This window comes from Emydura macquarii, unplaced genomic scaffold (assembly GCF_026122565.2).
Source record: "Emydura macquarii macquarii isolate MOO-44397 ecotype Brisbane River unplaced genomic scaffold, CSIRO-AGI_Emac_v2 contig_1045, whole genome shotgun sequence".
Lineage (NCBI taxonomy): Eukaryota > Metazoa > Chordata > Testudines > Chelidae > Emydura > Emydura macquarii.
Window position 1 is genome coordinate 11,718,144 of NW_027131182.1, and position 23,345 is coordinate 11,741,488.

The 23,345-nt window shown below is 39.8% G+C and overlaps 1 long non-coding RNA gene across 1 annotated transcript; it reads left to right on the forward strand.

The window, feature by feature from the left end:
* The first annotated feature begins 187 nt into the window (after window positions 1-187).
* Window positions 188-22,693, forward strand: LOC137151295 (uncharacterized). The gene is made up of 3 exons (XR_010919236.1): window positions 188-308; window positions 15,280-15,545; window positions 22,493-22,693. It is a non-coding gene; the product is annotated as an uncharacterized lncRNA (long non-coding RNA).
* Window positions 22,694-23,345: the final 652 nt, after the last annotated feature.

Sequence of the window (23,345 nt, forward strand, 5' to 3'; positions counted from 1 at the left end):
GAGGTGTTATAAATAATTTTTTAAAGTCAATTGCTAATGTTCAGAAAGAAGCTGCGATACTCCCATCTTCCCACTCACTTTTGTCAGGATCTAAACAACAGTTGGAGCCATTTTCTGAATACATTTTGAACTGTTTTATAAATAGAAAATTTAGATAATTGTACCAATTTTTTCTTTCTCATATAGCTTGTCTTCTAGTTTTAATCAGTTTGTTTAACAGTTTACTTCTAAATGGAGTAATGAACTGAAGATGCCTCGGACAGCTAAGGGTCATAGAAACATGCATGTCTGCATCAACTTAAAAGAAGGTAGGATTTTTTTCCTTATGACCAAAATGGTTAGATGTCCTATGATCAGTCATGAGATAATTCTCACAGGTAAATTTTAGAAGATTAATTTTTAGTTTAAATTTGATCCATTGTGACTCAGTAGAAACCGAACAGATAATAGCAATTAAGCACTAAATGTCATGGAAAACTATAACATAGTTTATGAAGTGAAATTAGGTCAAGTAGATTTAAAAAATATCTTTACAAAGAGTTTTGTATAGGGGAAATGTTCAATTTTTTTAAAGAGTTATTTTCTTCACATTGCTCAGTTCAAAAAACAATTATCAATAGTGATGTAAATGTCCTTTAGTACAGTTGTGTGCATTTTCAAACAGAATCTATTAAAATAACATTGAAACAAAAATATTTTTTAGCCTGTGTTAAAAATTGGTGAATTTTTTTTGCAAATGTCCCATGACTTCTAATCTTAGCTAAATTTCCCACTTTAGTTTGAAGGATAGTTTTTTATCTGATCTAGATTTATTTTGAATATCAATCAAACAGCTATTTATCTGCTTTATACGAATTCTTACACTTCTATCCTTTGCATTTTACTTTATGAACAGTTTAAATTAAATGTGTTCCACGTACTGACTCAGTTAAACATTCTTAAATTCTTTCCACTAGAAATCAAATATTATCTTTTTATGTTATTTCTTTTTCAGGATTGCTTTTACAAATGTTAACCGTGTATGGTAATAATATAACCAATCATTTATCACAAATATTCATGGAAAATCTGATTCTGTCCTGAGCTGTATTTTGTTGGTGAATTTGGTAAATGTTAAATGATGGGTTTTTTTAACTGTAGCCAGGAAAATAAACCTCCAATTTACAACTTAATTTGTAAAGATTGTACTACAAATGAGTTGTAGTAAAATTTTAGACTTGGCAATTAATATTATCAAGTTAAATTAGTAATTAGTATTGCTGTTAAATAAACATTGCTGTGATACTGATATCACATATGCTATTGCTGTTCAAAAAATCTATGAAATAAAAAGATTAAATTAAATCTAAAGAGTAATTTATCCTGAATTTTTACAGTACACAAAACATGGTACATAACAAGCATACAATATCCTATCCTTCTAGTATGTGTGTGCATCTGTTTTATGCAATGCTTGTTTTGAATCCTCGACTTTGTGTGTGCACTGATGACTGGATAAGCACCTTGATCTGTGTTCATATTCTTTGGTACACAGATGGTTTTACAAACTCTAGGCCTGATCCTGTGATTAAGGCTTTATTGGCTGTGGCCCAACTGAAAATCCAAGACCATGATCAAACTTTATTAATACAGTAGAAGCAAGTAAGAGCCCGATCCAACTTCAATCAGAGTCAATGGGAGTCTTTCTGTTGACTTTTCTGCAAAGTGCAGATCCACCAGCAATAACTGGCTATCATTTTATTAGAAGACAATCATCCTCGAGCTTCATGGGATCACCAATGACCTTTGATTTATTTCCTTTTTGAAGAGGGTGATTTTCTTTATTAAAGAGCCTGATAAATAAATTTGATTAATTCTCCCATCCAAATCAATAAAGATTTATAAGCCAATATGGCTCACAAAACTCTTGTGCCAAATCCTCAGCTGGTGTAAATCTGTGTAACTCCATTGATTTCAGTGGAGCTATGGTAATTAACTCCAATTGAGGATGTAGTCCCTTATTTCCTCTACTAAAAATAAATTACATAGAAAATTATCTTACTTAGTTTGAACAACTTGTCTGCCAGCTGAGCTGGAATGCAAAGATGCAATACTATTCTAATACAGGAAATCTTTAGTGATTATAACTCATTGTTTCAGTATCTTCAGTCACTACAGAGGACTATCTTCTTTTTCAGTGGGAACTGACATTTTAATGATATATTTATATTAGCAGGAGCCTTTATTGATTTACTGAATATTGGGATATGTGTCGGTTTGTGTTTGCATGGAGTTTTATTATTACTATTTATTTATTTGTATTATTGTAGTGCCTAGGACCACTGCTCAGGGGCCAGGACCTGACTCTGCTAGGTGCTGTACAAACACAGAACAAAGTATCCTTGCCCCCAAGAAGCTTACGATCTAATTACAAAACAAGAGACAACAGAATGATACAGACAAATGGGGAGCATAAAGAAGCAATGAGACAATATTGGTGAACATGATAGTGTAATGCCCAGGGTTCAGGCAGGTCAAAGGGCAATCCAGATCAGTGTTCAGAGTTCACATAAGTGGTTCAATAGCCATGGGATCCAGTACAAGAAGAATGTACAGTGAGGTAGCTGTTGGGGTCAGGCAAGGCAGAAAGCCAAGTCAGGCAGGGTCTGAGTAGCAGCTAGCAGGCAATGACTTGTCGCGTAGATAGGGTCACCAACCAATCAGGGTCAAGATCATGTGGCCAATCAGGAAGCAGATCACAGAGCTCTGGAAGCTGGCTCACCGAAATCTGTGAATTCCGTAGTCATTGGATGAGTTGGTGTGGCACAACAGCCAAGGCTGCTTTCCAAGAACACAATGGGCCTTGGAGCAAGACTGGGATTGGAAACCAGGTCCTGACATCACCATTATCCCCTCCGGTGGGGTGAACCTCAGGGCTCAGGAGGTCAGGATTTATCTGGGTGAGCCCTGTGGAAAGCATTGGCTTTTGCAGGAACGTGCACATGGTGAGCTGGTTTTAGGTCCACTCCTCAGGCCTGTATCCTTCCCAGTCAATGAGGTACCACAACTTCCCTCATCGTATCTGGGAATCTAGGATCTTGCGGATGAGATATCCTTCTTGTCCCTGAGTCTGAATTGGTGTGTGTGTGTGTGTGTGTGTGTGTGTGGTTTTTGGTACGACACAGGGCCACAACAAAAATAGGAGCCCGCACTGATTTATAAAACCACAAAACTTTCTGCCGGTTCCATCGTAAAGCTCTAGTAAAGACACTATGGGCTCGGATACTGAGGTAGCTGTGGGCTGGGGGACTGGAGAAGGTGTTTCTGTTTGCAGCCCCGTAATCTGTTCTTGGAGGATGCGGGTTTCGACTGGAGATGGTCCACTGTGGCCTGTAGGCCTTGGTTTTCTGCTTATAAGACAGTGATTTGCTTGATGATTCAGAGGCTGCCGGTGATGCTGTATAGGTTCTATGCCCACCTTCCTTGGACAAGGGTGAAACCAGGAGGAGATTGAAGGGCTGTCTGACAACCTGTAATGCCCAGTTATTGCAATAGTGTCTTGAGATTCCAGTCATGTGTTAAGGCTCATTATGCTAGACACTGCACACATACATAACAAAAAGATGGACACTGCCCGAAAGAGCTTCCAGTCTAAGTAATTATGTCTGTGCTATAACTCCAGGAAAGTCAACAGAGTTGTATCAGGTATGAACTTGGTTCACTGTGTCAGGCCTGGGTATGTTTGTGTGTGTTTAAATGATCTGGGATGTTAACAAAGAGGTGGCTTGCTGAGCAATCACTATAAATACAATTCAGTTTAAGAATTCCACACTTTTATGGTATTCAAATATTTTAAGAAACTAAATAATATATATTCTCTCTGCTGATTTACGATATCATGTGACCCTTGCGTATTTTCTAATTCTGAAACCATTTGTGCAACACAGTATGTTAAAATAATCCACACATGATGATTTCTAATGATCACTTGTGCATTTGTACTCAGACTGTTTAAATAATCAGAGCAGTTCTGACTACATTTGCCATGTAGAATGAGAGAATTTTAAATGCTTTCAGTTTAACGTCTAGACATAGTTGGATTCTTAGCTCTGCCAATTTCTTAAAGAAATGCAACCATAGCAGCAGCCAACACTAAGTGTTCCTGAGCCAGGTAATGGAGATCACCATTGAGAAAGGGGTCTGTTTGTGACGGAGCTTCTGTGAGCTGACACATACCACAAAACCCCTGGGAACATTGGCTTGAAGGGAACAATATTGTGTCATTGCATCAGACTGGTAACCTCAGGCATTATCTGGCATTGCTAAAGTGACATATGACTGAGGACTCTATATGGTGGACTTTGAGATAATAAAATTAATGGTAGGAAAATAAAAAATGCTCTTAAAATAATTCTAACATGGGATTCAGAATTATGCAGAAAAATATTAAAAATAAACCAGGCACGCTTGGATCATTGTTAACAAATTATAAATGTGAAGGATATAATCATTACTTAATACAGTTCATGTATTGTACTAACCTAAAGACTCTGAACAAATATTAGCAGATCAGATGACGTCAGTTTAAGGCATGCAGTAGACATGCGAATCTGTTTATGCAATTTGTGGTCACATTAATTTAGGAGTTTTTGTTGACAGTATCATAAAGTGCCCATACTGTGCAAATCTGTCTCACATCTGGCAATGTGATAGAAATGGGGGGAAAGTTAGACATAACACAAATATCAACATGTTGGTCTTCTGTGTGCAAATCTGGCGCTAACGGCCAGATCCTTAGTGGGTGTAAATTCTCTTAGCTCCATTGATTTAAATTAAGCTACAACAATTTGCAGAAGTTGAGGATCTGACCCTAGTGTTGTGTTTGAATGTTTATAGTTGATTCAACTTTTGAATGGTACAAGATCTGTAATGAAATGTAATCCACCTATTTCATCTGCTAAACACCCTCAGAGATATGGAAAGATACAGCTTGATTTTTTTTTTTTGTAAAAAGTAGTATTTCTAAATGCAATCACATGTCTATATTAGATTCTTGAGAAATATAAACAAAATCAGTAATAATATTATAGTCAAATATATTCTAGATGTTTTTTCTTTTTTTTAAAGATCACAGTAACATTCTAATTTTACTTGATAAAATTCGATATGGGTAGGTGCTGAAAAGACACATTTAAAGTCACACAGGTCTTTGCACAAAGTATTTTAAAAAGCAAATGAAACAGTCAAGTTCTTTAAATCTGGTTCCTGAATTTGCACATGGTATTTGAAAGTGCTGGGGTTTGGCTCCAGAATAAATATATGAAAAGTCTGACACTTGACATTTACTGTTTCATGTTCCCAAATATTTGAAAAACACTGTCAGATGGCAAATGTGGGAAAACAAGGAGAAAGTCCCTTGATTGTTTTTTCTAATTTACTTTCTGCTGCAGGATATCAAGTCTTGTTTTTTCCTAAAAAAAAAAAAAAAAAGGTACGTCACAGCAAAAAAAGTGAAAATGTTACATCTACTCAATGCACATGTCATTAGTGGTGCTTTGAATATTAGAATGTGCTGTGCAGATTTAAAGATTTGTTCTTTTACTGAAATAATTTGGTAAATTCAATAGGAATTCACAAAAAATGTTAGTTGACTTGAATCTGCATTTTTCTGTCGGAAAAAAGTTTCATCAAAAAATCTTCACCCAGCTTGTAGTATTTAATAGAAGAGTACTGCGGACTAGAATTATTGTTTGCAGTGTTGTTGTAGCAGCTGTGTTGGTCGCAGGGTATTACAGAGACAGGATGGGTGAGGCAATATCTTTTATTTGAACTGCTGTTGGTGAAAGAGACAAGCTTTTGAACTTATCCAGAGCTGAAGAAGAGCTCTCTGTAAGCTCAAAAGCTTGTCTCTTTTACCAGTAAAAGACTGGAATTGGGCATTTTCAGGAACAAAATTAATTGTGGGAGGAAATCATGGATGATTCTGTTGTCCAGCAGTATCAATTCAGAATCCCAGAGGAGTAGGACTCCTTAGTAGCAGGGACTGAGGATGGGTTGTGGAATCCATGTGGAGCACACATTGCAGAGAACCACTGTTACTGCAAGGTTCTTTCTTCTGTGAATGAATGTCCACATGGATTCCACTCTTGGTGACTAACAAGCAGTTGTCTGTTGGGAGGGGTGCGTGTATAATGGACAAAGCCAACTATTAATGAACTGTGCTAATTAATTAATGAACTGTACTATACTGGATGTACATCCATTCATACATCCAAATTGAATGTTTTATACATTGCTCTTGTGACTTCCCAGTACTGAGGTCAGGCTAACTGGTCTACGGATCTCTGCCTCTTCCTTTTCCCCCTTTTTAAAGATGGGCACTAGGTTAGCCCTTCTCCAGTCTTCCGGGACCTCTCTTATCATCCATGAATTTGCATATATTATTACCAGTGGCTCTGAGATTTCTTCAGCTAACTCCTTCAGCGCCTTGGGGTGAATAGCATCAGGCCCTCCTGACTTGAATTTATTCAAATTAGTCAGAAGATCTGATGTGTTCTTTAGTTATTCTGATCTGCATCCCTTCCCCTTTATTGTCTGTGATAACTTCACAAGTCATCCAGTCACGTGTTATTTTTGTGTGAAGATTGAAGCAAAGGAGGCATTGAGCAGCTCAGCCTTCTTATCTTCCATTACCAGCTCATCTTCTCCACTGATCAGCAGACCCACACCATCCCTGATCTTTCTTTTTTGTCTGACATATTTGTAGAACCACTTCTTCTTGTCACTAACATTTCTTGCTAGCTGTAATTTGTTCCTTGCCTTGGTTTTCCTGGTTTTGTCCCTACGCACTGGTGCTATGCCCATGTATATTGCCTTGGTGACATGCCCCCATTCCATTTCCTGTATCTATCCCTTTTGGTTTTTAGATCGCTAAAAAGCTCCTTGTGCAGCCACATTGGTGTCCTGTGGCTCTTCTTATGTTTCCTCTGCATCGGAATAGCTTGATGTTGAGCCTCTAGTATTACATCTTTATAAACATATAAAAAATGGTGAAATTCTGGTTTCTACTACAAAGTATAATAAAATGTTCAGGCAGGGATGGACTGATTGGGTCATAAAAAGGCAAGAATGCTATGATATAAGCCCAGGCAACAACATTCATGACATTTCTCTGAACATCCATTTCCTCCTGCAGTGGTGTCCAGTTTCCCAAGCCCATGTGGACTGTCTCCAACCAGAGTGGATTTCTTATCCAGAATAGCTTTACTATTCAGATTCAAAACCAGAAGATGAATGCCAATCCTGCATCATTGTTTTGAACAACTCTGGACAGTCAGCTAACCAACATAAAGCACGTCTGAGGCAACCACTCAGCTCCTTTCCAAGGTCTGATTCAGCATAATATATTGTTTAATTCCAAATGGGAGAAAACATGGGTTACACAAATCCCTGTGACAGCGTAATTCAGCAAAGAACAATTAGAGCAAAATAGATGGATGTAGTCATTATACAAATCATCCAATAGCTTATTTACTGTTGCTGTGTAAAAATTAAGTAGAGTTATTGAACCTGATTCTGATCTAATTTACAACAGTGTAAACTGGGAGAAACTCCACTGAAGTCAATGAAGTTACACGGGTATAAGTGAGATCAGAATTGAACCCCTAAAGCCTGTGAAGATGTCTTCTCTGTTGTACCCACTCTTCGTAAGATGCAGTTCTGAAAAATATGTCTATTCATTGGTCAAAGGAGAGCACATTAGGGCTCACTCACATGCTCAACATACTTCTTCTGAATCTGTATTAATCATAGATTTTAAATGCCAGATGGGACTGTTATAATCATCTAGTCTGACCTGTTTAACACAGGCCATAGAATTTCACTCAGTAATTCCTGTATCAAGACTGTAGCTTCTGGCTGAGCTAGATCATCTCTTTTAGAAACATATTTAGCCCTGATTTCAAGACTTCAAGTGGAGAATACATCATATCCCTCGCTAAGTTGCTCCAATGGTTAATTACCCTCACTGTTAAAATGTGGACCATATTTCTAGCCTAAATTTGTTTGGCTTCAGCTACCAGCCACTGGATCTTGTTAGACATTTATTAGCACTGTGTATATTTCTGTGAAGTTATGTTTTATTTTCAAGTTCTCCTCCCCCTTTTTTTAGGACTCCCTTGTGAGCTGTACTTCCACAAGGACATGTTGAACAGCATCTTGTTTTCTTTTCACATGAGCCCATTCACATTTTTCATCTCATGAAGGTGGAATATCTTAGAAATAAACTAGAAAGAGTATTAGAAAGAATAAATTGAGGGAATATTCCAGCACTGGGAAGAAAAAGAGAGATGGTCTAACTGGCAATAGGAATATTCTAATTTTGCACGCTATAATTTTATGATACTTCAGCTCATTTGGCTACGTTCAATGTAAATTAAGTTGTATATATTAATGGGTTTGTAGTAAGAAGTGAGAGCTTAAGGCCTGTAAAACAGGCTAAGGCCTAAATGGAAAAAGCCGAGTGAATAGAAGTATAAGGGCTCACTCAAGTTAACTGAGACTGGTATAGGAAAGTGCTGATTCTGCAAGGTTGTAAGACTGCCAAAATATTATTAAAATATGTAGTGGGTATAAGAGGTACCAAGATACTAACTCTCTGAAATGACACTTTGATGGGTAGAAATGATACATGGAGTGGCGGTGCCCAAATCAGCCAATCAACAGAAAAAGGTGGTATTAGAGTACGTCAGGAGGGTGGCAACTACCTACGTGAAAGGGGGCAGACCGAAAGTGTATGTAACAGTGTATAAAAGAGGATGTCAGAGGGAATACCGGTGTCCGGTCTAGGGGATAACGGAAAGTCCCGCCGTTGGGTCGAGACCATTGTAACGCCGCCAATATGAAACTGACCCAGAGATACTCTGTAAGTCATTTCTCATTGTGCCACACGCAATAAACCTAGCTCGCAGTTTTCTGTCATGTTAGATCGCGATTCCTTTCAGAGGACAGCTCGTTTACTTACCAGATCAGTGGTCGGGGTCACCAGTGTTGTACTCGGTATGTTGGTCACCGGTGTTTATCAGTGTATGCTGCGTGCGTGTGTCCCTGTGTAGATGCTGTCCCAGCTCTGGCCAGGAAACTGAGACGGCTCTCACGATCGAATGAGTCGACACGACCACAGATTAGCTGAGTAACGAAGGCGCCCAAGCGAGGTTTATTGCGTGCGGCACAATGAGAAATGACTTACAGAGTATCTCTGGGTCAGTTTCATATTGGCGGCGTTACAATGGTCTCGGCCCAATGGCGGGACTTTCCGTTATCCCCTAGACCGGACACCGGTATTCCCTCTGACATCCTCTTTTATACACTGTTACATACACTTTCGGTCTGCCTCCTTTCACGTAGGTAGTTGCCACCCTCCTGACGTAGTCTAATACCACCTTTTTCCGTTGATTGGCTGATTTGGGCACCGCCACTCCATGTATCATTTCTACCCATCAAAGTGTCATTTCAGAGAGTTAGTATCTTGGTACCTCTTATACCCACTACATATTTTAATAATATTTTGGCAGTCTTACAACCTTGCAGAATCAGCACTTTCCTATACCAGTCTCAGTTAACTTGAGTGAGCCCTTATACTTCTGTTCACTCGGCTTTTTCCATTTAGGCCTTAGCCTGTTTTACAGGCCTTAAGCTCTCACTTCTTACTACAGGGTTCATCTCTGTAAATTAATAAGTTTTAGCAAATATACAAAAGCCCTATATTTCTTCATCTGCATGGATAGTACTACCTCATGATATTTAGGTCCAAAATCAAATCTAAAAATTATGGACAAGATTTTCAGAATTAAGTGTCTTCACATATATATTTGCACAAATTAGGTTTTTCAAGGCATATATGGCCAGTAAGACACCTAACTGGTCATGTGTACAAACAAATAACTAAATGATACATGCATATCAGATAGTTACACACATTACAAAAAATAAAATTTGCACATGCCCATTTGTATACCATAGTGCCTAGGAACCCTAGTCATGGACCAGGGCCCCACTGTGCAAACACAGAACAAAAAGAAGGTCCCTGCTCCAAAGATCTTACAAGCAAAATCATGGAGGAACTTCAATGAGCGGGAAATGCTGAGCGCCCTCAACTCCCATTAGAGTCAAATGGGAATGGAGAGTCTCAGCTCCTTACAGGATTTAACATTATCCATCTTTCTTTGTAACAATAATATACAGTATTTTTCTTTAAATACTATACAGAAAATGCAAGTTTCTTCTTATAAAAGTGCCACAAACATTTTTAAAATGTCTAACAACTCTTCAGTTTCTGGCTCTTATTTAGGGCCTCATCTTGCTCCCACTGAAGTCAGCAGGAATCTTGCTATTGGCTTCAGTAGCCCTTTCTCTCCCCCAAGTTTTCGGTTCAGGTTGTTTTCCTATCTTTCTTCTGCCTTTCTCCAGCAACATTCTGGCTGTTGACTTCTAGACACTTAGGATTTAAATTCATCTATATGTCACAAATGAAAAGAAGTTTGGTTGTCTCATATGGGTCCCAGGTGGACTTCTATACACATGATAAAGGCATCATACAACCCAGCACAACTTGTGGTCTCTTTCCAGGTGAGCCTCAGTGCTGATTTTTGGACATGACTTAGGGGCAATGGCTTAGCTTTGTGAGGGAAATTTGCTCCATGGTTGCCCACATTATGCCTTGTCCTGGCTAGTGCATTCAGTCCTTTTACTTTCATATGCATCACATTCAAATAGAAGTGTCTTTTTGGGGGAAAAATTAATTTTTTGGGAAGGGCAGGGGAAGTTAGTAAGAGAAAGGGAAGAAACCCCAATCAATTCACTCACTGTTTATCAAAAACAAAACAAACAAAAACACCCAATTAATTATGAAACCTTTGCATACAGTCTTTCATACAGATCAGGCTGATGAAGTGACACAATGTGATAGCACAGTATGGGCCAGTTAAACAAACTTCTTAATAGGAACGTTCTCTTTAAAATAATATTGTTATGCACCAAACCAAAATAGAGAGTGTCAGAGAACTAAGCTCTTTTTAACAGAGGCAGTCTGTACTGTAGGCATTGACCTCTTTTTGTTAAAAATATATTTTAAAAATTGATTTCCCTCCCGTTTGTTTCATCTTATGTAATTATTTTACTTTATTACTTCTATATTGAAAAGCTGCTGTTCAATATTAGGCCAAGTGGATGTGCCCTCTTGGCTAAACATCCATATTATTATTTTATTATAAATTAGTCACTGGTATCTGGGAGGACTTTACAGGGCTTAAAGTGGAATATATTAATTATATAAAGAGCAAATACACTGTGATCTCTGACAATGCTGTGACTTTAAAGGACAGAGACAAGAAAAATGCCATCCAGTCGGCTAAATGCCCATAAAACTCCATTGTAACATTCTAAATATGGGCAGTTTGGGTTTTGACATACTTCAAGTTGGAGCAAATTCCAAAGGCAAGACCCCGCTATCAACACCTCCCTGCCTCCAGCTCGTGGGTAAATTAGCTGCCTTCATCTCTTAGAGCAGGGGTACTCAAACTGGGGGTCGTGAGGTTATTATGGGGGGAGTCATGAGCTATTAGCCCCTGCACATGCCGATAAGGATGACCTGGTATTGGGTGGGGGATCATCACAGCTTGAAATATTTTCGAAAGGGGTCCCAGCAAAAAAAGTTTGAGAACCCCTGTCTTAGAGCAAGTTAAGCAAGACTGATAGGATTGAAGTATCAGGGAAAAGTGAAATCTCCTCAGCAGGATACAGGGGATTGCACTGGGGAAAATAGTTATTATTGGCCCTATGGCTTGTGTGAAGCTATCTACTGGTTCTGCATTCTTGGCAGAGAAATGGAAGTTAAAGTTGCACTGTTAAAAGGGAAAATGACAGAATTACTTACTGGTAGGGTCACAGCTGCAATTACAGCTCAAGGTCAATTTTAAAGATGACCTGCAAAGTAAAAAAAAAAAAAACCAAAACCCGTTCTTCTTTTAAAAAAAAATAAAATAAATAGGAGAGAGGGTTCTGCTTGTTGTTTACATTAGAAAGCCTGTTCTTGTCTAGTTGGTTTTTCCTAGAAGACAAAGGACAGCTGGAAAACTGGTAACATTGTGACCACAATGATAGCATAAGGGAAGCCTAATTAAGAGAGGAGAAGTGATTTTTATTCATATTTAAATACTCTGCTTCTGATTATTTTTGCTAACTCAGATTCTTGAGAAACACCTGGGAGAAATATTCAAATCCTCTCCTCCGCCCCCTTGCATTCCAGGTAAGAGCTGAGAAATGTCACTATCCACAGAGGGGACCTCCAATGATTCCCCCAGAGAAAACAGAGAAGACCAGACTTGACATTCCTGATACTTGTAAGATAAAATCCTTTTTAGCCTTCAGCATCATAAAGAAATAAAATTAAAATTAGACATTAAAATAATAAAATGGAAACATGAAAGTGGACAAGGGTTCTCTCCCTCACACGCACACATTCATAATAAGAGTTAAAAACACCTGACCAAGGGTTAAACCCATACTAATGGAGAACAAACATGCTGAACACAAAACACAGCAAAACCTAGGCTAGTATTTAAAAAATAAATATCACCTGGCAAACACCCATTCATGCACCAAGACAAAAAAGGAGGGCAAAAATAGACACAGATTAAAAAAATAAACTTAAGTGAAATGGACAGGGGATCAAAAATCAGAAACAAAGGTGACAATTATACGTTGGTTACAGGCACGTGACAGTTAAGTGTGAGGTTAAATATTTCTAAATAATATTATATATTGTATCCCTTCCCTTTGTCTGTGAGCTGTTTAGGTATACTGTTAGCTCTTCAGAGTGAGGATGTGCCTTTTTACGTGTCTGTAGAGCACCTTGCTGTTAGAGTTGTACTTTTTTAACAGGTTTATATTGTACTGGAAAGACAGAGATTAGAGATGGGTCATTTGCTGGTTTTGCTCATGTCCAATTTGTGAACAGTAGCAGGAAGTCAGATGCTACAACCATTCAATTTTCACAGCTTCTGCCTTAGCTTTAGCACCCTGAATTAACCCCAGCAGGTTTTCTAGGTTGAAAACAGCCAGATTCTTCTAATTCATTTGTCAGGCAATCAAGATTTCACAGTTAAGATGCACTATTACTAGATATGGTAAATGTGCACGGTAGTGCTAACAGCTATCCAGTTCCCTAACATTTTGCTAAGAAAGAAAGACCATTCCTACTATTAAAATTATTTTTTTAAAATTACAGTATAACCATAATAGACATGATGAATTATTCATGGTGAATAAATTATCAAAGCAAGCCCTTTTTCTGTTCATGAATCATTCACACACTTTGATTTTTAGGACTCTATTCACTATTTGTAATTGAACAGTTTATGCATACAAACAGCTTATGGAGATGAAGACTGGTCAACAACTTTGCTCCTCTAGCACCATGGAACTTTCTGCAATAATAGTAAAGCTTGTGTATGTGGGAGACACAGCTTTCTTGAGGGCCACCCCCAGAAATGAACAATTATCACAAACCTCACCCTCTACCACTCCATGTGCAAGGTGCATTTCTTTGACCTGCTTTCTCTAACAAACAATATATATATTACAAAAATCCATAACTAAAGACTTCCCTGAAAACACTTCTACCCCTAGTGAAAGGTTGAGAGCAAACATATGACCGATGTTAGTGAGGTTGCTTATTGCACTGATGAAAGGTGCTACAGTGATTAACACTGTATGGTATGGTATAATCATGAACGGTTTGCATATCACATACCCCCTGCTCAAAACAGGACCAACCCCAACTAAATAATCCAAGCCAGGGCTTTGTCAAGCTGCACCTTAATGTCTAAGGATGGAGATTCCACCACCTCCCTAGGTAACCATTCCAGTGCTTCATCACCCCCCCCTTCCCCCCGTGAAAAAGTTTTTCCTAATATCCAACCTAGACCTCCCCCGTTGTAACCTGAAACCATTGCTCCTAGTTCTGTTATCTACTACCACTGAGAACAGCCTAGTTCCATCCTCCCTGGAACCCCCTTTCAGGTAGTTAAAGGTTGCTATCAAATTCCAGGGCTTCGGGGCCATTGATGGTGGAGGTGATCTTAGTTCATCCCTTGGTGGTGTCATGGGATGGCTGAATTGTGTCCTAAAAGTAGCTCAGGGATCCTATGGGGGCCATTGATGAGGAAACGACATTTGTGGCATCATCCATGATCATTTAAACCACTCCCTCATCATCTGCTCCATTTGGGATTTGGAGCCGGATAAAGCAATTGAGTCCTGCCTTCTGGGGGGTGAGTGGTGTGGTGAGAAGGTACTCTCCTGCAGGTTATCATCATTGTCACTTGTGAATGTAGTTGCAATTGGTGATATGTTACCCTGCGCTGTTGGTGATCTGTCGATGCTGAATAGTGCTGAATGTGGTTTTGCTGTTACGATGCTCTCTCTTGCTTCATGTTGCTGTTAGAGTTGTCATGGCATTTGGATTTGATGCACTCTTGTCGGTGTGTGGTGTTTTTGGCTTGAGTGCCGTTTTGCTCTATGCTGACAGTGTCGGTGCCAATGTTGTCGGTGCCGTAGTTAGTGCTGTGTTGAGCTTCAGTACCAATTTCGGCGCTGCTGACAGTGTTGTGGCAGCATCAAGGCTGCGTTTTGGCACCATTGACTATTTGTCAGCACTGATATCTTGTCGGTGCTGACAGGGCATCAAAAGTGCTCACTTGTGAGGTAGATGGCACAGGCAGTAGAGATCTGGCAGGAGACCACTTCCTTTTCAGCATGTCTCCCTATTGTGAGCTCGGGGCCCTTTTCCTCGTTGTGGGAGAATGGATCTTGTCCTTGCCTCTCTTTGTGTCAGAACCTGGTTCAGATGCAGGTTTAAGGGATTTCTCTAGTAAGATAAGCTTCATTCAGAGGTCCCTATTGCACCTGGTTCTCGCCTTCATACTAGTGCAATGAGTACACTTTGCAGAGATATGGCCTTCCTCGAGGAATCCAACACACAGCCAGTGGCTGTCCAAGACAGGAATTGCCTCTCTACCTGAGGCACATCTTTTGAATCCTGGGGAGCCAGGCATTTTGTTTGTTGTATAGTCCTCTGAGTAGAAATAATTATCTACTTAACGTCGGACTTAGAGGAAAGAGAGATTTTTTTTTAAGCTAACTAAAACTTATGGTCTATTCTATTATTAACTTATCCTTACTAAACTAACTAAGTAAACTATTTCTGACTGTAATTTAAATGGCGTTTTATTTTCCTGTCAGGGATAGCAGTGGAGCTCTATCTCAGGCTGAGGACCTCTGAGAAGGAATTGAGAGGTTGGGCTGCGAGCAGCAGTTCAGGCACCAATGGCAACGCGAGACACGCACAGCGCATGTGCGGACAGGATCTCTGCAGAAATCTCCAATCGACAGCACTGGGACACACCAATATCTGAAGTGGAGCACCCACAGGCACAGCACTCGAAGAATCAATCTCTCTCCTGCTATACCACAGGGATTTTTTTCCCTTACACATTTCTTACATTTGGGTAGGAGAAATCAGCTCATTTTAGTGACTTTCTGCATTTTTTTCTAAACATGAGGGGTTGCTGGATTTGTTTGTTTTACAGTACTGAATACAGCTGTGACCTAAACCCAGGACTCAACCTGTGGTCAAAACTCTGGTTTCGGCTTATTGCCAATGACAGTTCATTGGCAACATCCCACATTGGCTTAACTTTCATTCAAATTTCACAGTGCACTATGCTGTTATTTTCTTATTTTTTTTCATAGATTTTATGATATTTTAAACATGATCTTTCTAATATCTACACTTCTAAAATGCTGGGCCCCAAATGTGAAAACAGTATGACTGTCTGAGAGGTTAAAGAACGCGGGGTTTGAATGCTGAAGACTGCAAAATCTGGCTTCTGAATACAAACTAGTCAGCTGTACATATTATAAGTGGGGCGGGTAGCACCACCTATTATTAAGGGTTCCCAACAGTTCTCATTGTTACTTATACTTGCCAGATTTTAAGTATTTGGACTGCAACCTCCCATGCTAGGTGTCTGCCTCAGACTGATTTTTTTCTTTTCAGCCAAAATGATTCAACCAATTCCAAGAAAAAGACTAGGGAAAAATACATTGATTTTGTTAAAAAATTCTGGCAACTTTTTTCTTTGAGAAGATCTAGCATCCCCACAATCTGGATTACTGGGGATGGCCTTTGCATCAGGGATGTGCCTTTTGTCATCCCCATGAAAATCTGCCCCAAATTGGCAAATTATAAGACTTCAAAAAAATTGCAGTTTGCACGTGCTCAGTAGAGACTTGCTAGACCTTGGCAACTAAATTCCTCAAAAGATTCCATCCAAACTGGGCCTGCTCCAGCGTGGGGCTGATCAAGACTTTCCCTTCAATTGCAGCTCTGGGCCATTCCAGGCCAGAGCTGGGTTGGGCACTGGAATTGAGAGCAAGGATCTTATGTGCTCCCAGTGAGCCCTTGCTGGCATCCAGGCAGTGTGGAGGAGGAAGCTGCCTGCTTCAAATACAGAGGGGAAAGAGCCAGGCCTAAAAGGGGGAAGTAGGCTGGGACAAGGAGCTGGGTGGGGCTGGATCTGGAGACTGGCATGGGGGAGAGGGAAACTGGGACTGGGAGTTGTGGTGGAGACTGGGATTGGCTGAGCAAAGAGACTGGGATCTAGAACCAATGGTGAAGGTTGGGGAGGAAGCAGGGTGGTGGGGAGACAGATCTGATGAAGGGCCAGGGTGTGGGATGGAGAACTGAGATTGGACATTGAGAATGCTGGATTTTCTCTTTTTTGGCAGAAAACAATACACAATGTATTGAACAAAAAAGCTAGATCAGTGGCCCAAAGCTGTTCCTACTGAAGTCATCTGTGCAGCTCCCAGTGACTCCAACAAGGGAGCACCAAGTTATTTAATTCAACTGTATTTACTTTGTGTTGTTTTCATCATCCAAGCTGACTGCTACTCTATTAGAATGACCATCATTCCTCTAAGAACTTGCTCCAATCGCCCGAGCTGGAAGCTGAGAGGATAATAATCTTTGTCATGAGTAGTGGGGGTAATTGTTTCAAAGCAGAGACAAATTTTTAATCAGGAGAGGAGATGAAGGGAAACAAATGGCGTTTCAAATCAGGCAAATATGGATTAGTCCGAGTCTTTAAATCATCTGTAGTATGTTGCTCACTATTTTCTCAGGCCAACAAAAACAGAACAGACTACTCTTCAAATCAATTTCACAATCATGTTAACAGAGTAGTCTTTATACTTTGCTTTAGCAGAATTCTTAGAGCCTCCGTTAAAACCAGTTTCATCCATTTTGTATTAGTCAAAAACATAGAAAACCAGTCTCTAAATAATCATAGACAGTAGTAAAAACAAAGCTGAAGTAAACCAAGCAATTTCAGAGGGCAAAGTTCTCATAAAACAGCCAGACCGAACAAACAGGTGGAATTCCTCTACTTTTTTCTTCTTTTATTGAGACAGCTTTAACGTTCTCTCTAAATTTAGCAATACAGATTGGAGAAACTCCCCATAAATTTAATTCTTGGTGAAATAGACTGAGGATGAACAGGCTGATATCTTAATGAGACAAACAAAATACTACCATCTCGTCATCCTAAATGTCATGTCTTCTCTTCATTCATCTCAGTCCTCTTGCTGTCTACCAAACTCTAGACAAAAGTTTTTGTTCGGGATATTTAAGAAAGTTATGGTTTCCAGACAACGGGTAGTAAAACTGATGTTGTCTTGTGTTGATGCTCCATTTTATCTCTTCCTGAGTCCACCATTCCTTTAGGATTTGACTGATTAGATAAGCTCACCACTGTCATTTGGAAGCATCTGGGTCAGATTTTCAAAGAGTTCAACACCCAAAAGCTCCCATTTAGGAAATCAATAAATAGCCAGAATTTTAAAACCGCTCAGCATCCATCTGCCTTTTGACAATCTGGTGTGAAAATCTCATTTTGGTGCCTAAATGAGAAGTGATCTTTTGAAAACCAAGCTCTCTCTTCCTTAAGTGACTGGAGTGGAGAATGGAAGTCATGACTCTGACCAGTCAACCCACCCTCTTGCTTTTGTCAATCTTTCTCTACATGTGAATGGGGGCCAGGTTCTACAGCCCATGCCTTATTGCCATAGTTGTATAGCTATCTCTATTCCAATACAGTGAGATGAGAGGAAGCACCTTAGGGTATGTCTACACTGCAAAAGAGAGCTAAAAGCAGCAGTGTAAATGTTCCCACTTAGGCTGAAGCCTGGGCTCTTAAACCCAGCGAGGGGGATAGTCGTGGAGACAAGGCTCCAGCCCGAGTGGGAACATTTACACTGCTTGTTTTAGTCCTGCAGCCTGAGCACCACAAGAGACTTGGTGCTGTGGGTTTTTCTTTGCAGTGTAGACAAATCCTGAGTTTAAGCCTCACTTGTATAACTGGGAGGAGATAACTGGCAAGGGTTTCTGAATGAGGGCTCTTCAGCTTTGGAACATGCTTCCCAACCCAGTTTAAAGTAGTCCTAGTTTACTGATCTTAAGGACATGCTGCAAGACCCTTTTCTGAGCTGTGAGGAATTGGAGGTGCTCGAGTGGAATATCATAAAGTCATGAAATATGTTTTTAAGATGCTGGATTGTGAGATCTCTTATTGATTGGATGAAGTGGACTTTCAGGAGTACTCTATTTGTTCAATTATATTTTTAAATGTGTCAAGAAATAGTTAGCACAAACTTCTTTTTAATGGAAAGAGTATATAAATCTAAATACATAGAGATGCAGACCTATCTCTGCTGACTTATTAAACCAGGTGACTCAGATTAGCTTTAAAATAAGAATATAAAAAGGTTTTGACTACCTGATTAGGCTCAAGGGTATGTATTGTTGTTACTGGGGGGAAACAAAGGCAAACCCTAGGAAAGTGGTCAGTTGTGGAGACTAATCCGGAGTGTGTACACTATGTTGGGAGTGGGGTTCCTGTTCACATTATGTTTTTCCAAACTCAGACTACCCTTTTTTAAACTCAACCTATCAAACAAATTGATAACCAGTCAAACAAATCTATATATTTTACATTAGAATAGACAACCAGATGACAACAATTTTACCCATCTATGCCGCTGATATTCAACCCCAAGTAATGGTTATCATGCTGCCTGGAGAGGTTCATGACCATAATTGCCAACCTCAGGGCAGACACCCCGAACTGGTGGTATGTTCTATAGGTATCACCAACCCACTAAAAAAGTCTGAGCTCCTAAAGCACTGTAACAGTCTCACCATGGAGTCAGACAGTTCCTTTGGGCACTCCAGTCCATCTTGCCACCTATGCAAGCTGGACTGATTGATAAATGGTCACTTACATCAAAAATCACACAATATTCTGGTTGCTCAAAGTCCCAAGAGACCAGTCACTTACCCCAGACCAATCTGTATCTTCGATTTCACACCAAACACAGCACTGCTAGCCAACCCTATAGTAAACTAACTAAGGGTTTATTAACCAAGAAAAAGAAATGAGAGAGTTGTTTACAGGTTAAAGCAGGCAACATCTAAGCACAAATGAGTCATAGTCTATGGTTCCAAAAAGTGACAGAGATGTAATAATCTATCCACTGAATGTCTTTTAGGGCTATCCCAGGTTGACCCCGGGGATCTCTGCTTTTTTTTCTTTGCTCCAGCCCTATGAGAGTTCAAAGAGCAAAGAAAAATTCAGTTTCTCCTTGTCAGGGATTTTTATCCTCTCCATTCCAGAATCCAGAGTGATGGGACGAGTTCATGCATGGGTCTCTCCTTCCTGAAGGGAGTTATGAATGCTATCAACAAAGTCTCTGTCCTTTGATGCTACACAATACGTCATTTGCCTTCAGTGGGCCATCTTGTATGCCAGACAAGCTCTTTACCTTAATTAGTGGGGTTTTTTCCCCCTGTTTGGTGAGTTACACAGTTACAGAGGATTACAATGCAAATAGTCAATATAACTTTATACCATGGGCGATAGAGGTTATAAGTGAGATCAGTACATGCAGCATCCTACCAGCATTTTATAAAGTCTGAACACTAACTACATCATTATCAATTTCACATCTAATCATAGAATCATAGAGTTGGAAGGGACCTCAGGAGGTCATCTAGTCCAACCCCCTGCTCAGAGCAGGATTAACCTCAGCTAAATAATCTCAGCGAGGATTTTGTCAAGCCGCATCTTAAAAACCTCTAAAGATGGAGATTCCACTACCTCCCTAGGTAACCCATTCCAGTGCTTCACCACCCTCCTAGTGAAAAACTTTTTCCTAATGTCCAACCTAGACCTCCTCCCCTGCAACTTGAGACCGTTGCTCCTTGTTCTGTCATCTGCCACCATTGAGAACAGCCTAGCTCCATCCTCCCTGGAACCCCCTTTCAGGTAGTTAAAGGCTGCTATCAAATCCCTCCTCATTCTTCTCTTCTGCAGAGTAAACAAGCCTAGTTCCCTCAGCCTCTCCTCATAAGTCTTGTGCTCCAGACCCCTAATCATTTTTGTTGCCCTCCGCTGGACTCTCTTCAACTTCTCCACATCCTTTTTGTAATGGGGCGCCCAAAACTGGACACAATACTCCAAATGTGGCCTCACCAATGCCGAATAGAGGGGAATGATCACTTCCCGCGATCTGCTGGCAATGCTCCTACTAATGCAGCCCAATATGCTATTAGCCTTCTTGGTAACCAGGGCACACTGCTGACTCATATCCAGATTCTTATCCACTGTTACCCCCAGGTCCTTTTCTGCAGAACTGTTGCCTAGCTCGTCGGTCCCCAGTCTGTAGCTGTGCATGGGATTCTTCCGTCCTAAGTGCAGGACTCTGCACTTGTCCTTGTTGAACCTCATCAGATTTCTTTTGGCCCAATCCTCCAGTTTGTATAGGTCCTTCTGTATCCTATCCCTACCTTCCAGGGTATCTACCACTCCCCCTAGCTTAGTGTCATCTATTTTGATAATATCTATTTTGATAATGCTAACACACAGGTAAGCCAGACTGGTTTCCCACTATGCATTTGTAAGTGTTCAGTGAGGCCTGGGCATGAGCCGGCACCTGGTTTGCCAGCATCACAATGGTATCCCCACATCAGAAAATCTCCTGCCACTTCTTTTTTATCCCATTATATTCTTTAACACCAGTCTGAAATCATTTTGGTATCTGTCTATATTTCAGGTTTGACAGAATACGAGATTGACTGTGAATTATGAAATCCTATCTGATTGGCTAGATCTGTTGCCTATCTCTGACTCTGTCTCTTCAGACAGGAGGAATGGATGGGTTTCTAGCTCCTCTTATCTTGTATATTAAAGATCAAATTTAAATTATATAAAGTACAACAACATTCTGCTGTGAGAGAGAGGTGCCTTTATAAAAATGTATAATGGGTTCTTTAACTAACTCTTCAGAAGATTCTTTCTCTAGTTCCAGTGAGCAGAGACTAGAAAGATCCAAAGCTCTCTAAAGTCCTCCTCCAGTACAACTTTGTGATTCTACTAAAATATTTCCTGCAGAAATATCTTCAAACTAATCTGGTCTCTGACGAAAATGATTTTTTTCACTGTCGCTAGTTCATCCAACTTCCTCTAAAGGTTACACAACTTCATAGTCTTCAAGGGCTCAGCAAATAGTATCTCTATCAAAAGAAATTCTTCCCACACATGGTGAACAATTTTTGTTGTTGTGTCTGATGAACAATGCTACTTCTTTAGGAAATAAATGAAGTGGGAGTGCCTCAAAATCTAGCCACAAATGACACCTCAGAACTACCATACATGCTGCCTAAAAGTCTGTCAAGACCAATTTCAAAAGAATTATCCCCATCAGCAATTTCCCCCCGGAAACTGTGTGTGAATGTGCCTCTTTTCTTAGCCCCCTCCCCCCCCAATTTATTAGTATCAACCCCTATATCTTAAAGCGAGGCAAAAAGAGCACATTTCCAAATCTGGATATGAATATAATCTAGGGTAAAAATGCATGGGACTGCAAGGCAGGACACCTGGTTTTATTTATGAAAGTAACATGATATACGACCTCAAGTTAGTAGATTACTATTTATCTAATAGGGTGATTTTGAATCTTAGTTAATATTTTTGAGATCATTGCACAAAAAGTGCTCTTTGAAACTTATCCTGCTGTCATTGAATATAACATATGTTGGCAGAACAAAAGGAATAAAATCTTGCTTTGTTGTATTTTGTTTAGAGCAAGTTCAAATATAAGACAATACTGTATTGATCAAATGTCACGGATTTATTTGCAGAAACTGACTTTTTTATTTTCATGCTCTTCATAAATGAAAATATGAAATCTGTTTGAGTTCTTCCAGTTTTGATTTAAATAAAATTCTGCAGTATAAGTGTGCTGTATAAAACACATATATTGTAATCTCTAAATATTCTCTAGGATGAATTTAATTGAAGAGATTCAAAACTGCTTACATTTTTCCTATTGATAGGTGGTCTTAGTTTTCCTGAAACAACAATGCAACTTCCGTTTTTGAAGACCAGAACTGGTTGCTGGAAATTTGGAGCATGCATATGTGAACACATTCCAGATATTTACTCAGGTACTCGCCAAGTCTACTAAATAATAAAACAGTGTCTTTTGCTTTTTCTGGAATTTGCAGATATAAGGCAGGTGTCATTACATATAATCCTCCACCACTGTCATATTGGAAAAGTAAACATATTAAAAAAAGCATATGTGCAAACGTAACTCTAAAACAAGTTCTAAGACCATGGTAATAAAAATGGAAAATGTATTTCTCACTCATGAAAACTTGCAAGTAAGTTAGCTGGTGAAGTTCAGCAAAATATTACTTGGGGTTTTTATTTTACACCCATTAGAGCCAGACCCTGCAGTTTCCTTGGGATCAAATCAGCAGGGAACAGGGGTCATCATCCACAATGTGGCCACATGCCTCTCAGTCTCCCACAGCATCCCCATGTATGTGTGTGGGGGATTTTGATGGACTGGTAAAAGGGCCAGGGAGCACTATTATTGATACTTGTTGCTAACAGCAGCCCAAATTGGTAGGTCTTAGCAGACTCCTGTAACAGCCGTAGCATGACTAAACCAGGAGGGAAGGGAGCCTCTTGCTCAGCCTTTGCCAGACCCTGTGCCCCTCTCTGATGAAATCTCTGTTGGACGTCCTAGGGTCTGTTTGTTAAGAGAAAAACAAGAAGGTTGTCTCTATTTTCCTTCTGGGGTGTGTCTGTTAGGGTCTCAAGGCATGCAGCCTCTGCAGGAACACATCTGGCTAATTAGTGATACGAGGAAATCTCTTGCTTAGATTTTGAAATTGCTTG